At 43.9% G+C, this 16,807-nt stretch overlaps 1 pseudogene; it reads right to left on the bottom strand.

Annotated features, from left to right (window-relative positions):
• Positions 1 to 2,929: 2,929 nt before the first annotated feature.
• Positions 2,930 to 16,602, bottom strand: LOC128850217 (probable dimethyladenosine transferase; annotated as a pseudogene).
• Positions 16,603 to 16,807: the final 205 nt, after the last annotated feature.

The raw sequence follows: 16,807 nt of genomic DNA, 5'->3' as shown, positions 1-16,807 counted from the left end.
TAATAGATAGAGTCAGGTCCTCACTCCTATGTGATGCTACAGAGTTAACAGTTACTGTTTTCCTGAATCATGAGACAGACCAAAGTGGATTTTTGCTTTGACAGCTGCTATGCAGAGTTAATGCAAACTTGGGAAAAAAACCCCTCTTCCTTGTCCTTAATAACAAATATATATAATCCAAACTCTATTAAGACACTTCAATAAGTCTTTCTGTCAGGACACAGGGACAGAATTGCTCTAAGACTCACTGAAAGTTTTGATCTATGCTAAAACTCCTCATTGTCTTGAAGGGTGAAATAGTTTTCTTATAAATCTAGCTGCCTGAATTTACAGTTGGCAAAAAACACCATCCCCCCAAACCAACAAAAAAGTGTTTAAACATATTTTAAAACAAAAAAAAAAAGTCCCAAACAAATGTAATGACTACAAATCTGTTTTTGTTGCTCAGACTTATGGATTGTACTGCTAAGTATTGTGTAAGAATATACTGAGATGAGGTCCATGATCAGAGAACATAGATTTCAGTTATGGCAGCATCAATCCATATGTCATTTGGTATACTTAAAAATATGCTGTCATATGAAAGCCCAGCACTTCGCTTCAGCCCTGAAAGAATGCAATGCTTTTAAAATACAGAGTGACAGTTTCTTGCCTATTATCAGTGATAAAATTGCATGTTCTCAATAAGAACAGGAGTGTGCATGCTGTATTCCATTAATTGCTTTTGCAAGAAGAGCTTGTTCCACTGCAGTCACACTGGCTTAGGTAAGACTTAGGTGGCAAAATACAGAACAACTTTCATTCTTTCAGCAGAATCTATGAGGAATGGATATCTTCTGAATCGAGGCCATGCAGCAGTCTGAAAAAGTGAAATATTCATGTTACAATTTCTACTAATTTATATTTCAGATTAAGTAATTTCTAAGACATGCTGGCTTGCAAAGAACATATGAAAATGGCATGAAAGCAGCCATCACTGTTCAACTGCCATAAAGTATTGTTACAAATTTTACACTAGAAGTTATTAGCAAATTTGCTGGTTTAGAGATGCAGGTATATTTCCAATGCAGTTATTTATATTTGTCACAGTTTAGCCTTGATCCCACGTGATCAGCAGCTAAACACCAGTATTTGATGTCCCTATTCCTTTCCACCCCCACCTGGGAAAGGGGAAAGTCAAATGAGAGAGAAAAAGACTTGTGAGTTGGAAACTAAAACAGCTTTAATGAAACAATAATAAGGAAAATACTATTAATGAGAACATAATAAAGTATATACAAATATATGAAATTGTCTCCCTTCCCTGATGACTATGTCAGAGAAGGCATGGGAAAAGGTCCTGGGCTGGACTCAGTGGCAGGAGGGAGCTGGACTCAGGAACTGGATTCAGGAACGCGCAGACTGAGGATCAGGAGCAAAGAAACAGACAAGGTCTTCAATGGGCATCAGCCACTGAAGAGAAACTTGACCCTCATGATCCCTCAGTTTTATACAGAGTATGATGCCTGTGAGATGGAATTCTCTGTTGGTCAGTTTGGGGTTTCCTGTCCGCCCCTCCCTGCAGGTGCAACCCTTTTTCACCCCTTTCACTTGCAGCATCCACCAGCTTGAGGATGGCCTTTTCGTCTTCATAGGGGTAGATGTAAGCAATGGCATACTAATCCACTATGTTATCAGTTCTAGAGAGAAATACTGTCTGAAAACATGCAGTTCACTTTCCGAAAATGTAGTTACTCAGATGAGACTTAGCTGAAAAGTTAGAAAACTGAGCCTACTTTAGCTCAAACTGGAACAATATTGCATCCTACCAGGTTAACTATGCTTCTTTAAAGAGCAGTAGCTGTGTTAATTGTTACTCTGAGAAGCAGACAGGAAATTTTATCTTAAACTAGGAGAGGACTCCTCTTGCCATTTAAATTAACTGACAAGAAGCAAGATCAGACTATAGCAGTTAATTACTAAAATGTCCAAATTATGCTATAGATTAAGGCCTAATCCTCAAAATAGACAGACAGGGAAGGGCTGTGTAAGTCTCCAGGGAAATTATAAATATCCAATTCTGTTATTAGAGCCATTTTTAGAGGAGACAGAAGGGTCTAGTACACAAATACCAGAAGTAGGAATCTTTAGCTAGTTGCTTCTCAACACTGTAATAGCAATTTATATATATATATATATAGGGTTTAAGTGTTTCTTCATGTTCAGGACTGGAAGCAAGGAGTGTCTGGTAATGAGAGGAAAACAGAGTTAGTACTATACCTATCTAAATCAATACCAATCCATGCTACAGAGCTACAGATGCAGAGAGAATTTGAAGCAGTTTAAGAGGAAGGAATAAAGAGAAAAAAAAAATCTTAATGAAATCATCTATATCTACTGAACAGGCTCATTTTTTCACGTTACCTGTATGATTTAGGACTGTCTGTATTTTCTCTACAATTTAGAGGTTTTCAGGTATTTTGTGTCAATGGAAAATAGGATACAAATTTGCTTTCTATTTATAGCACAGAAAAAAAGTTTAGTTTAAATCATCTATTCTTTTCCTGCTTTTAGAATGTTCTTGTTTCAAGTGATGTAAGGAAGTTGTATTTTTTTTTTTGCATGGATTATTGTATTCTTGTGTCTGAATTTTTATACCTCAGCTCATACACTATAAATGAATCACCAACAGTATCGCTAAGCAGACACAAAGTTTTCATACTAGATTTTGGTAAAAGCCAATTCTTGAGATGTGAACAGCCAATATATTAACAATATATTCAGTTTTCTTTTTTTTTTCCACTGTAATTTAGTGACCCTTTTGGATTTTTCTTTAAGTAAAGAGTTAGGTTCCTTCCTCCCTCAAACTCTCTTGGAAAAACTTTGACATGTTAAGCTTTTAAATGTTAATTTTTTACTCTTATAAATTTTAGGTTTTAGGTCACAGAATTTAATATATTAAAAAGGAATTTACTGTATTATGTAAGGAAGGATGAATTTGGTAATTATCATCCAACAACTTCTCTACAGCACACGACCTGAAAAAGAAATACAAGTTTAGAATGAAAAACTAAAAAAACCAAAACCAACAAAAGCACACACACAAAACTCCAACACCCCTGGTAATAACTACACAGTGCTGTCCTTTTTAAATAGCTGCCTAGGTTTCTTCTAAAAAGTTTCAATTCAGAAGAGCTTTTGACCTCAGCATCAATTCTCCATCGTGATTTATCCCAGACTGTGCTGGCATGCATATAAATGCTATGCATTTGAACAAAAGAAATGGTTAACTGGATGGACTTCTAAACTTTGAAAATATTTCCTCCTACAGAAGTTACTTACTTAAATGGAGTGGAAAGTGTCTTGTTTTTCTTAACAAAAGCTATCCTTACCAGACCATCCCACTCCTGAAATTGAAAATTGTACAGTATTTACAGAAAGGAAAATAGAGCTGCTACAAACAAGAACAAATACTACTGGCAATTTCACAACAATACTGAACACAAAGAAAAAACTTTCAGGAGAATATCTTTCTAAACAACACAAAACTAGTCCCGTCTTGGACAAAACAATACAAATGGAGAAGAAAATACTTCGCCCACAAAAACGTTTGAATTGTTTGGGTTTTTTTGTGCCCAGGCACTATTGGGCAGATGTTATGTATTGAAAAGTCAGATACTTAAAGAAAATCAGGCCAACCTTGGGCAAGGCTGAAATGGTCTCGAAGATCAAAGCATTTTCACAGAATCATGGAACGGTTTGGGTTGGAAGGGACCTCAAAGCCCATCCAGTTTCACCCCCACCCCCACCCCCCCCCACCCCCCCCGCCATGGGCGGGGACACTACCCACTGGATCAGGTTGCTCAAAGCCCCATGTAACCCGGCCTTAAACACCTCCAAGGATGGGGCAGCCACGACTTCTCTGGGCAACCTGAGCCAGGGCCTCCCCACCCTCACAGGAAAACATTTCTTCCTAAGATCTCATCTAAATCTGCCCTCTTTCAGTTTAAAACCGTTACCCCTCACCTATCCCTGCACTCCCTGATCAAAAGCCCCTCCCCAGCTTTCCTTCTAGGGCCCCTTTAAGTACTGGAAGGCTACTATAAAGTCTCCCTGAAGTTTTCTCTTCTCTAGGCTAAACAACAAGCCCAACTCTGCCACACTCAGTCGACGTGGTTTGGCGACAGACACAGTAATTGCTACAGCCGCACACTAGATGGAGGCGAAAGGGCGCTTGCCAGAGCGAAGGAAGCCCAGGAACCATGGAAGGAGCCAGGGGGGCGGCTCCGGACTCCCAGAAGCGGCAGCTCCTACGTCGCGGCCGACGTGTGTGTGTGTTTGGGGGGGGAGTCCCAGCAGTAACCGCGGGATATTTAAACGGCCCCCAGAGCGCCAGCAACCTGAGCGCAGGGAACAGGAGCTGGCAAAGAGGGGTGGGCCACATCAGAAGGGTGGGCTTCATCAGAAGAGTGGGTTCAAGCAGTTTGCGAAGGCAGGGCGCAGTGTCCATGCTCAGGAGATGAATTGGGTCGGTGAAAGAGAGCCCAGCCATGGTGTCCAGCTGGCAGGTGGCTGCATTCTCCGCATCTGCCAGAAGGGACTCGTCAGCCCAGACTGAGCTCCCAGGAAAACACGCAGCCATCCAGATATCAGACTGCATGGAGTGCCTCCAGCTTGCACTGGAAACAGAGGGCAGCAAGAGCAACAGTTGTGTAAGGTATGAGCAGGTGGACGATCTCTTCAGCCTGATGACAGAGCTGCAAGAGGAAGTAGAGAGGCTAAGGAACATCAGGGAGTCTGAGCAAGAGATCTACTGATGGAACCACACCCTGAGCTCCCAAATACAGAAACAGCCACCAGAAAAAGCCCATGATCAAAGGGATCTGGAATCCTCCCCACACCAGGATGTAGGCAGGGGCTTAAAGGGATGTAGTGAGTGAAAGCAAGTCCACCTATGTGGCAGAAAACAACCCCCCTCCTTTCCCATGCCTCTCCAGGTGCCTCTGTACAACAGATATGAGGCTCTAGATGTGGAAGACAGACTGAAGGAAAATACGGGGAATGACTCGTCTACATCAGAGCAAGGGCCGAGACCAGAACGACCCCCCCCGCTGTATATTACTACAACTACCACAGGGATGAAAAGGTGAGTCATAGTTGTAGGAAACTCCCTGCTGAGGGGAACAGAGGGTCCAATATGTTGAGCAGACCCTACTCACAGGGAAGCCTGCTGCCTCCCAGGAGCCCAGGTTAGGGATATCGCTAGGAAACTTCTCAGTCTGGTAAGGCCCTCAGAGTACTACCTGTTACTGCTCTTCCACATTGAAGGTGATGAAGCTGCAGTACGTAGCCCAAGGGTGATCAAAAGACGGCTGGTGAGGGAATCTGGGGCCCAAGTGATTTTGTTCTCCCTCCTTCCAGTTACAGGTGGTGACACTGGAAGGATCAGACAGACCCAGTCTATTAATACATGGCTCTGTGGCTGGTGTCATCATAATAACTTTGGTTTTTTTGACAACGGGATGGCCTGCATGGCACGAGGCTTACAAGTATCAGATGGGAGCCACCTTTCTCAAAGGGGAGGAGGATCTTTGCCCAGGAGCCTGCAGGGCTCATTGATAGGGCTTTAAACTAAATGTGAAGGGGGAGGGGTGTAATATCAAGCTTGCCTATGACAAGCTGCAGGAAGACACACTATGGTTGGAGACATGGGGAGCTGGTATGGGACGTCTACCTGCTGCACTGGGGTGTGTTGGGTACTGTCCTGTAAAGATGAGTGGGAGGCTCCTGAAGTAGTAGATGCCAGGAAGGAAACTTCCATGGAACACCTTAAGGGAAATAAGGGGTATTCCACTAAGAAGGCAATTCGGTCAACAGCCCAGCTGAAGGCCTCGCGAACGCACAAAGCTTGAGTAACAAGCAGGAAGAGCTTGAAGCTACTGTGCTGCTGGAAAGCTACGATCTGGTTGCCATTACCGAAACTTGGTGGGACCAGTCCCATGACTGGAGTGTGGCTATTGATGGCTACATGATTTTCAGAAGGGACAGACCAAGGAGGGACCGTTGCCCTCTATATCAGGAAAGGGATAGAATGTGAAGAGCTGTCATGGCAGAGTAGCCATGAACAGGTTGAAAGCTTGTGGGTCAGAATAAAAGACAGGAACCAAAAGAAACCTTGTGGTTGGTGTATACTACAGGCCACCTGATAAAGGAGAGCCAACCGATGATGATTTCTTCCTCCAGCTACAGGAGGCTTCAAACTCGCAAGCTCTCATCCTACTGGTAAACTTCAGCTGCCCTGACATCTGCTGGAAAAGTAGCACGGCAAGCTGTAGGCAGTCCAGCTGACTCCTAGAGTGCATCAAAGATAATTTCTTAGTCCAGCTGATAGAAACCCCCACCCGAGGGGATGCAATACTGGACCTTATCGTCACGAATGCAAGTGAGCTCACCAGTGATGTCAAGATCGGAGACAGCCTGGGCTGCAGTGATCATGCACTGGTGGAGTTCAAGGTCCTGAGGGATATGGGACAGGTGAGGAGTATAGTCAGGACCCTAAATTTCAGGAAAGCAGACTTCCAGCTCTTCAAGGAGTTACTCAGTATGACCCCCTGGGACAAAGTCCTCGAGGACAAGGGAGCGGAAAATAGCTGGGAATTATTTAAGGATGCTTTCCATAAAGCACAAGAGCACTCAGTCCCCCTATGTAGAAAATCAGGCAGGAAAGGAAGAGACTGTCGTGGCCGAGTTGAGACCTGCTGGTTAAACTGAAGAGCAAAAGGGAACTGCACAGGCAGTGCAAGCAGGGACAGGGAACCTGGGATGTGTACAGGGACACTGCCCAGTTGTGTAGGGATGAAGTCAGGAAGGCCAAGGCACAGCTGGAGCTGAACTTGGCAAGGGAAGTGAAGACCAACAAGAAGGGCTTCTACAGGTACATCAATCAAAAGAGGAAGGTCAAAGAGAACGTACCCCCACTGATGGTTGGAAATGGTGATCACGTATCAACAGATGAGGAGAAGGCTGAGGTACTCAACAACTTTTTTGCCTCAGTCTTTACTGATAACCACTCTCCTCTACCCTCCTGGGTCAATGGGCAACAAGATGGTGACCAGAGGGGTAAAGCCCCTCCCACAGTAGAGGAGGATCAGGTTCGCGAACACCTGAGGAACCTGAACATATGTAAGTCTATGGGACCTGATGAGATGCATCCCAGAATCTTGAGGGAATTGGCTGATGTGGTTGCCAATTATATTTGAAAAGTCATGGCAGTCAGGAGAAGTTCCTGGTGACTGGAAGAAGGGTAACATTGTCCCCATTTTTAAAAAGGATAGAAAAGATGACCCTGGAAACTATTCTCCTGTCAGCCTCACCTCTGTGCCTGGGAAGATCATGAAACAGATCCTCCTAGAAGACATGCTAAAGCACATGGAGGACGGGAAGGTGATTAGTGGCAGCCACAGCAGTGGACATAGGAAAACCAATGGATGTGATCTGTCTGGACTTCTCTAAAGCTTTTGACACAGTCCCCCACAACATCCTTCTCTCCAAATTAGAGAGACATAGATTTGATGGGTGGACTGTTTGGTGGATAAGAAACTGGTTGGATGGTCGTATTAAGAGAGTAGTGGTCACTGGCTTGATGTCCAGATGGAAATCCGTGACAAGTTGTGTCCTTCAGGGGTCCATACTAGGACCAGTGCTGTTTGATATCTTCATCAATGATATAGACTGTGAGGTTGAGTGCATCCTCAGCAAGTTTGCAGATGACACCAAGCTGAGTGGTGCAGTTGCCACACCAGAAGGACAGGATGTCATCCAGAGGGACCTGGACAGGCTGGAGAAGTGGGCCTGTGAGAACCTCATGAGGTTCAACACCTGGGTCAGGGCAATACGTAGTTTCAGTACAGGATGCGGGATGATGTGATTGAGAGCAGCCCTGCGGAGAAGGACTTAGGGGTGCTGACTGATGAGAACCTCGACATGAGTCGGCAATGCGCACTCACATCCCAGAAAGCAACTATATCCTGGGCTGCATTAAAAGAAGCATGGCCAGCAGGTCAAGGGAGGTGATTCTCCCCCTCTCTCCTCCCTCTTGTGGGACCTCATCTGGAGTACTGTGTCCAGTTCTGGAATTCTCAACATAAGAAGGATATGGAACTGTTGGAACGGGTCCAGAGGAGGGCTACAAGGATTTTCAGAGGGCTGGAGCACCTCCCATAAGAGGGCAGGCTGAGAGAGTTGGTCTTGTTCAGCCTGGAGAAGAGAAGGCTCCAAGGAGATCTTATAGAAACCTTCCAGTTCCTGAAAGGGGCCTACAAGAAAAATGGGGAGGGACTGTTTACAAAGGCTTGTAGTGATGGGACTAGAGGCAATGGGTATAAACTGGAGAGGGGAAGATTTAGACTAGACATAAGGAAGAATTTCTTAACAATGAGAGTGGTGAGGCACTGGAACAGGTTGCCCAGGGAAGTTGTGGATGCCCCATCCCTGGAGGTGTTCAGGGCCAGGTTGGATGGGGCCTTGTGCAGCCTGATCTAGTGGGACTTGTCCCTGCCCATTGCAGGGGGGTTGAACCTAGATGATCTTTAAGGACCCTTCTAACCCAAACTATTCTATGGTTCTATGAGCTCTCTCAGCCTGCCCTTGTATGGGAGGTGCTCCAGTCCTCTGATCATCTTCGTCGCCTCCTCTGGACTCACTCCAACAGATCCACGTCTTTCCTGTTCCGAGGACTCCAGAACTGAACACAGTACTTCAGGTGAGGTCTCACGAGAGCAGAGTAGAGAGGCAGAATCACCTCCCTCGACCTGCTGGTTACACTTCTGTTGCAGCTCAGTATACAATTGGTTTTCTGGGCTGCAAGTGCACATTACTGACTCATGTTGAGCTTCTCATCCATCAGCACTCCCAAGTCCTTCTCTTCAGGGCTGCTCTCAATCCATTCTTTGCCCAGCCTCTATTTGTGCTTGGGATTACCCTGACCCAGGTGCGGGACCTTGCACTTGGCCTTGTTGAACTTCATGAGGTTTGCACAGGTCCACCTCTCAAACCTGTCCAGGTCCCTCTGAACAACATCCCTTCCCTCCAGCGCTTCAACTGCACCACACAGCTTGGTGTCATCAGACAAACTTGCTGAGGGTGCCTTCAATCCCTCTGTCCACATCTCCAACAAAAATGTTAAACAACACTGGTCCCAATACTGACCCCTGTGGAATGCCACGCGTCACCATTCTCTACTTGGACACTGAGTTATTGACCACAATTCTTTGAGTGTGACCATTCAGCCAATTCCTTATCCACAAAGTGGTCCATCCATCAAATCCATGTCTCTCCAATTTAGAGACCAGAATGTCATATGCTGTGTTGAATGCTTTGCACAAGTCCAGGTAGATGATGTCGGCTATTCTTCCCTTCTCCACCAATGCTGTAGCCCCATCGTAGAAGGCCACCAAATTTGTTCAGGCATGATTTGCCCTTAGTGAAGCCATGATGGCTGTCACAAATCACCTCCTTGTTTTCCATGTGCCTCAGCAGTTTCCAGGAGGATCTGCTCCGTGATTTTGCCAAGCACAGAGGTGAGACTGACTAGACTGTAGTTTTCCGGGGCTTCCTTTTTTCCTCTTTTAAAAATGGGATTTATGTTTCCTCTTTTCCAGTCAGTGGGAACTTCACCAGACTGCCACGACTTCTCAAACATGATGGATATATTTAAAAATTAACTTTAAGAATACTATCCAGTAACATTTGTCTTCTGAGATTTTACACACTCATCTGAAGAGTTCTCATAGATACTTCCTTTGATCATAAGCAACAAATTCATCAGCCAGAAAGGTCTCTGGGAGATATGAAGTACTGTTAAAGGGACTTTAATGCTAGTAAATCTCCAACTGGCATGGAGATAGTACCTCAGTCTTGTCAGAAATACAGTAAACTGTGGGTGATGACCTTGAATTGTTCGATATGTCCTTGAGCAGCGAGGAGTGAGGAGGCAGGGTGTGGCAGACCAAAAAAGGAAAGAGAAAGCACCAATTAGCAGCGAGCTCGAGGCACGTGAAACTAAGGCTTTAACCTATCAGCGAGTAGCTGGGGGTACGTGGACCAGTGCATGATCAGCAGAGAAGGTATATAATGCTGGTACTTGCAACAATAAAGGTTTTTGGTCAAACCTCGTAGCAGAGTCTGTTAATCAATCCCTACAAATGGTGCCCCAACGTGGGGCAAAAATAACTGTGGAACGAGCAGCCAGCAGGGAGTCCAGCTGAACGAATCAATCAGCGGAGGAGCTGACAGACCCAGGTCTCAATCACCTGAAAGGTGAGCAGCTGGAAACGTTTTTAAAATGGGGGCACAAATGTCCATAGAAGAGAAGTCTGTTTTAAGACTATTAATGAAGATGCTAGAAGAGCGGGGCATTGAATGTGAAGAGTATACTATCAAACTATTACTGATGTGGCTTAAATCACACGGGGTCCCGGCAGAAATTGAGACTGCTTTTGAGGTAGAGGCTTGGGAAGCGGCAGGACAGTTGGTTTGGGATGCCGCTTTTCGCGGTGATTACACCGGAAATAATGACCGCTTGGCGCCTCGTAGACTCATTAAGGCAAATCAAGGCGGACAAAGAAGCTGGGGCTGCAGATGAGCCCCCGGCTGGGGCTGCTGGTGCTCCTGCCGTTGAACCGAAAGCGCAGGACGAAAGGAGTCTTGAAAAGCCTTTTAAGAAACGTTCCTGAAACAAAGGAGCCCACAGAAGAAGGCAGGCCGGAGATGCCTGGCCCAGCGAGGGCGCCGGTAGCCTTCCAAATAGACTTTAATCCGGCAGATCATTGGCGTCGAATACGGGAACAGGCAGTAGCAGATGGGGAGCTCGAATCGATGATAGGAACTTTCCCAGTTAGTTATATTCCGGGCCGGAGCTCCAAATGAGTGAAGAAAAAAATGAGTTGAAGAAAATAGTAATGCAACATGGCTTAACCGTGCTCTTTGCGCAAAGCCTGTTGCAAAATGTTACGCTGGGACAAATATTGACCCCTTATGATTGTTGAGCAATAGCAGACTTTATCTTGACACCGACACAAGGATTATTGTGGGAATCACATTGGAAAGGTCTCTGTGACCATGCGGCTCTGCCAAATTTGGACAGAGCAGCAGGGGACCCATTATTGGGAGCAAATATCCCACAGTTAATGGAAATACACCCTGTTAACGACCCTCGATTGCAAGCACAAGATTGCAAGCACAACTCGCCTGGAAATATTAAGACAGTCTGCTACTCTGGCGTATCAGGCTATGATAAAGGTACCAGAGACTGGAAAGATAGTAAAATCATTTACTAGTATAAAACAGGGCACTACATGTTGGAAAACGTTAATTTAGCTGAAGAATCAGGGCTCAATTAAAATAAGATTAAAATCATAGGTTATATATATTGTATTTAGCATTTGATATATATTGTGTTTAGCATTTATTTTTGTTGATCTTTATAGTTAAGTATGTGCAGACTTTGTGTCTGTCTCTGCAGACAGTAACGGTTTTCTCACAAACCACATATAACCTTCAGAAGTACATGGTATTAGGGAGTGCTTAGAAAGTATGTACTAACAACCTTATCCGAGCAGAGTCTACGCTTTTACTAACAACCTTATCTGAGCACAGCCTACGTTTGTGAAAGCCAGAAGCATACCAAGGGTAGTCAAGTGAAGATAAGGAAATGCTGGTGTCCACACAAATGATGAAATAATCCTCAAATACATATGCATGAGGGAGTGATGTAATCTATTGAATATACATTAGATTGCGAAACACTTAAGGGTTAAATTGCGGGCGCGCCGGGATCATCTTTGGAACCAGATTTGGGTACATACCCCTGGTTCCCGGGGCCTCGAAATAAAGCACCACATATAACCTTGTGAAGAAAACCGTCACTGTCTACAGAGACAGACACAAAGTCTGCACAAACTTAACTATAAAGATCAACAAAATTAAATGCTAAACACAATATATATCAAATGCTAAATACAATATACATAACCTATAATTCTAATCTTATTTAATTGAGCCCTAATTCTTCAACTAAATTAACGTTTTTCCAACACTGGGGTATACAGCACCTGACGGGAATACCTCATTCCCCTACAGGACAAGCCATTGTGGACAGAACACACCAAACATTAAAACAATATTTGCAAAACCAAAAAGGGGTAACCCTAGGGGAATCTCCTGCAAACCGTTTGGCTAAAGTCGTTTATGTATTGAACCATTTAACACTGAGTGAGAACAGTGATATACCTGTAATTTTAAAACATTATCAGTCATTGGCAAATGACAGTGACAATTTTGGCAACTTAGAGATTAAAGTATTAGCATTGACAGGCAGATGGGGAGGTCTGTTCAAATTATTCACGTAGGGTGGAGGGTATGCTTGCATTTCCACAGATAAGGGCCCAAGGTGGCTTCCTGCTTATTGCGTGCATCCTGTCAACAGTGACAATTGGAAGACAGGAAGAGGAACATCTACTGACTTCTGCGAGCCTCACCCCATGGCACAGCAAGAATGTGTGGGTCACAATGAAGAGACTGAACCAGATGACATTTTGTGCTTCAGTGGTGCAGTCTGACCAGCCTTTTCACACTTGTTTGATTATTATGGGTTGTTTGGATTAGAGAACCTGTTCAGCAGATGGGGTATAACAAGATGGCTTTTGTCAATAATTTAAGTAGGAATAGTTGTGCTGTGTATAATTTTGACTTTAGTAATGGTATTACTCTGTTTGTTACAGTGTGTTCAATGAATGTTTGAAAATTCAGTTAACACCATAATGTTAGTAGAAAAAGAAAAAGGGGGAATTGTGGGTGATGACCTTGAATTGTTTGACATGTCCTTGAGCAGCGAAGAGTGAGGAGGCAGGATGTGGCAGACCAAAAAAAGGAAAGAGAAAGCACCAATTAGCAGCGAGCTCAAGGCACGTGAAACTAAGGCTTTAACCTATCGGTGAGTAGCTGGGAGTACGTGGACCAGTGCGTGGACAGCAGAGAAGGTATATAATGCTGGTACTTGCAACAATAAAGGTCTTTGGTCACACCTCACACCAGAGTCCATGAATCAGTCCCTGCAGGAAACAAACAGCACCTGAATTGATGGTGGTACATTTACATAGTGTCCTAATGCAACCCTGACCAATAGAGGAATGTGCTTTTTTGGAATTCTGTAAATGCCAATGAATAGCTAGTACTTAGTAGTGAAAACAGCATATAGAACTAAGTACCAAGTGAAAAGAAAAATTAAATTAAGTATTATGACCAGTATGTTTCGTTGTTATTAAAGTATACAGTGCTCACCTGGAAGTTGATAGGTGGTGGTGGATTCTTTGGCTTTATTCTGACAACAGTGGATTCAACTTTGGGAGGAAGCCTGAAGTTATTCTTTCCAGTCTGTTAGTCAAGAGAAGTCAGGCAGCTGTATGAACAAGCAGCAAATCCTCACATTCCTAGAAACATTCTTCTCTCTTTGATAGCTTTGTTCACTAACACAGAATGACATACCATCATCAGATGATCCACATGAGCTACTAACCAAGTATTAATTGAGTCTACAGTATAGTTTAGTTCCTGGTTTTGCAACCAAACAAAGTGCAAATTCCCTTTGAAATATAAGTATTGCACAACTGAGAATAACATAAAAGAGAAAAGGAATTTGAAGTCTAATCATCTTTTAAATCAGAAAAACAACTACCAGACCTGGAAAACACAGGCTTTCCCTCAGCACTTGAAAGCAACAGAAGTCTGTCATAAACACACTCTGCCTTAGTTATCTCAGAATGCGTTAAAAAAAAACAAAAAACCCAAAATATCACAGAACTTGGTGAAACCATCTAAATCTCCTTAAAGCTACAAAAGAATTTGATTCTGTATACTGTTAAAGGGACCAAGGTCAAGAGGCAGAGGCTAGTCTCAGAGTTTTGTGCATGAGTGTAACAAATCATCTTGAATAATTCTGTGATGAATCCTTCAAACCTAAACTCTCCATCTCCAAAAGTTGGCCAATAATGTCACTAACATTAGCACTTCAGTGAAAGAAATAAAAAAATGCTGACATATTGAACACACAGAAGTACCTAAGGCAGTTATATTTTTAGACCAGACAGTAGAAAATGGCTTGGTTTCAATCCTACCCTTTCCACCCTCTCTTCCTAAGGTAGGAAGGCATTTGAACTGTTACAATGCCCTGCTTATCCCTGGAATAACAATTACCTATAATACTACTGCAAACAGGTGTAACTCTTATTTTCATCAACTGGAGAATCACTGATGCCACAACTAAATGTTCTCCTCATGCTTAATACAGTGACAAACTAATTTCCAGGCACTGGCAGTTTTCATATTATAGAATATTGTTGGCCTGGATCTGATCCACCATACTGATATTTTAAGAACTAAAGAAAAAAAAAGGTATTTGGGAATATTTTTTTAAACTATATTTTTCCTATCAATTAATCCAGAGCTCTGTTTTTCCATATACCTTAAAAAAAAGGTCTATGAAGCAACAACTTGAAAACAAAAGGTGGAGAAATCTGAGGAAAAGAATAATAGCATTAGTATAACTTCTGGGAAATTACTGATAAAAAAAAATAAATGCTATGTATGCTATCCATACCTGATAAGGCAAGTTAGCTACACATGCATCAAAGAATGGTAAGTCTGTTTTTAAGATATGTCCAGCACTGATTTCAAGGTTTTTGCCAGACACCTGTGGGAAAATGCGCTTCAAAGAAGCATGTTGCTGAAGTTTTTGCCAAAGCAACTCTACTGCCTTAAGTGCTTGCTATTTCCACAGTTGACACATATGTGCCCTGGACTCTCTTCTGAAGTTCACCAACAAGTCAAGGATCAGTTTCACAAGCAATAACCTGAAAAGAAAGTATATATTTTCAACTTTATGTAACTCCTCCTAACTGAGATAAAAATTAAAATTGTAAAAAAACCCCTCTAACTATTGCTAAAGTATTAAATAATTCTTAAATATTTCCTATTATGCTATGTTCCCACCCCCAACACGCAAGACATCACATAAATGAATAACAACAATATAGTTGTATAAAAGCCATACAAGATTTCCATGAGCAGCTAAAACCTCATTGGAATTATGAAAAAGTTAAGAAAAATATCCATAGAGTAATTCTACTTATTTGAATCAGATAGAATCATAGAATGGTTTGGGTTGGAAGGGACCTCAAAGCCCATCCAGTTTCACACCCCCCTGCCATGGGCAGGGACACCTCCCACTGGATCAGGTTGCTCAAAACCCCATCCAATCTGGCCTTGAACACCTCCAAGGGAAGGGACAGCCACAACTTCCCTGGGTAACCTGGGCCACTGCCTCACCACCCTCATCATGAAGAATTTTTTCCTAATGCCTAATCTAAATCTTACCCCTTCCAATTTAAAGCCATTCCCCCTATGGGATAGCTTTTTGATAGATATTTTAGATAGCTAAAGATCCTTCTGTTTGCCATAGCCTAAGCCACAATGTAGTTTGAGCTTGGGGATGGGGAGATTCACCCTTACTTTTTAAAATTTCTCTAACATACACACTGTCAGGTTACCAGTTCCCAGGCCTACATACATCTGTATGTCATACGGCAGCCTAAGAACAAATGGCATTTCAGTATTTTTCTATAACTGATTTTGAGTAATCATTTAATTTTAAAATAAAAGGTACATGCAGCTCAATAAAAAGCTGAACTCAGCTAACAGAGGAAATTGAAAGGGATGCGAGAGAAATGGTGAAAACTAATTTATGAAAGATCCTTGGCTGAGTACAGAAAAGTAAGCAAGTGCCTAGTTCAACCCCAAGAGCAGCTTTGGTCAATCATCTCCTTCACCTGGTTCCTTAATGGCATGTTCAAAAAAACTCCCCAGCCCTGGGGGTGGCAGCTGTTGGGCACCACAGGCATGGAGGGTGTAGACTTTTCCCCATCCATAGGGAAGTCACATTAGCCTGTCTGAATGCCTCAGTGCTATTTTCTAAGCTCAAAGTCTGCTGTCAGGCAACACAGGCTGAAAAGACTAACCATTTGGGTTCTTCAGCACAAATGCTGAATGCTTGACTATAAACCTGCCTAGCAAGTACATGAAATGAGCTGTTCCTGAAGCTTTAAGTCACAGATGAAATCACAGAGGAGTGTTTAAAACCAAAGTGCAGAGCCATCCTGCTCAGTGGCCGCAGTCCATTAGGCAGCCATCACCTGACTTCTCAATGATGTCATTAAAGAGACTTTTCAAGATGTGCTGGCCAGCCAAAGTTACTCGAAAAAGTACCCCATGGAAACACAAGAAACCTTTATCCAAAAAGCTCTTTATTTGCAGCAGGCATGCACGCTTCTTTCAGATCAAACCACGTTCCCTGCCGACAACAGCCCTCCCCTGAGGCTCCTACAGGAGGTTCTTCCAGCACCGAGGAGTTCCCCGATTGAGGGCGTTGGCGGGCGGCGGGGCGGGAGAACACAGGTCGTACCTGAGCGGTAAGCCCCGACCCCGTTGCTGCTCGGCCCGGCCCGCACTCACCAGTAGGGTAACCATCCCTGCGTTCCTGCTACAGGCCATCCCCACCCGCACCTTGGGCATGGTTGCACCCAGCCCAGCTCGACGCCGTGCGAAACTGCAAGTAACGCTGAACACCGTGACTGGGCTGGTGCGCGTCGCGGGAGGTGGGCAGGGCGCCGCATGAGACATCGCCCGCGACACCGCCCACCCAGTCTTGGCGAGGTGTCGATGCTGCTCCGGTGCTCCTCACTGAGGCTGAGTCCCCCAGCACAGGGCAGGTCGCCCG

Source organism: Cuculus canorus, chromosome W (assembly GCF_017976375.1).
Source record: "Cuculus canorus isolate bCucCan1 chromosome W, bCucCan1.pri, whole genome shotgun sequence".
Classification (NCBI taxonomy): Eukaryota; Metazoa; Chordata; class Aves; order Cuculiformes; family Cuculidae; genus Cuculus; species Cuculus canorus.
Note: the sequence above shows the minus strand (reverse complement) of the source record. Positions and strands in the feature narration are given on the sequence as shown.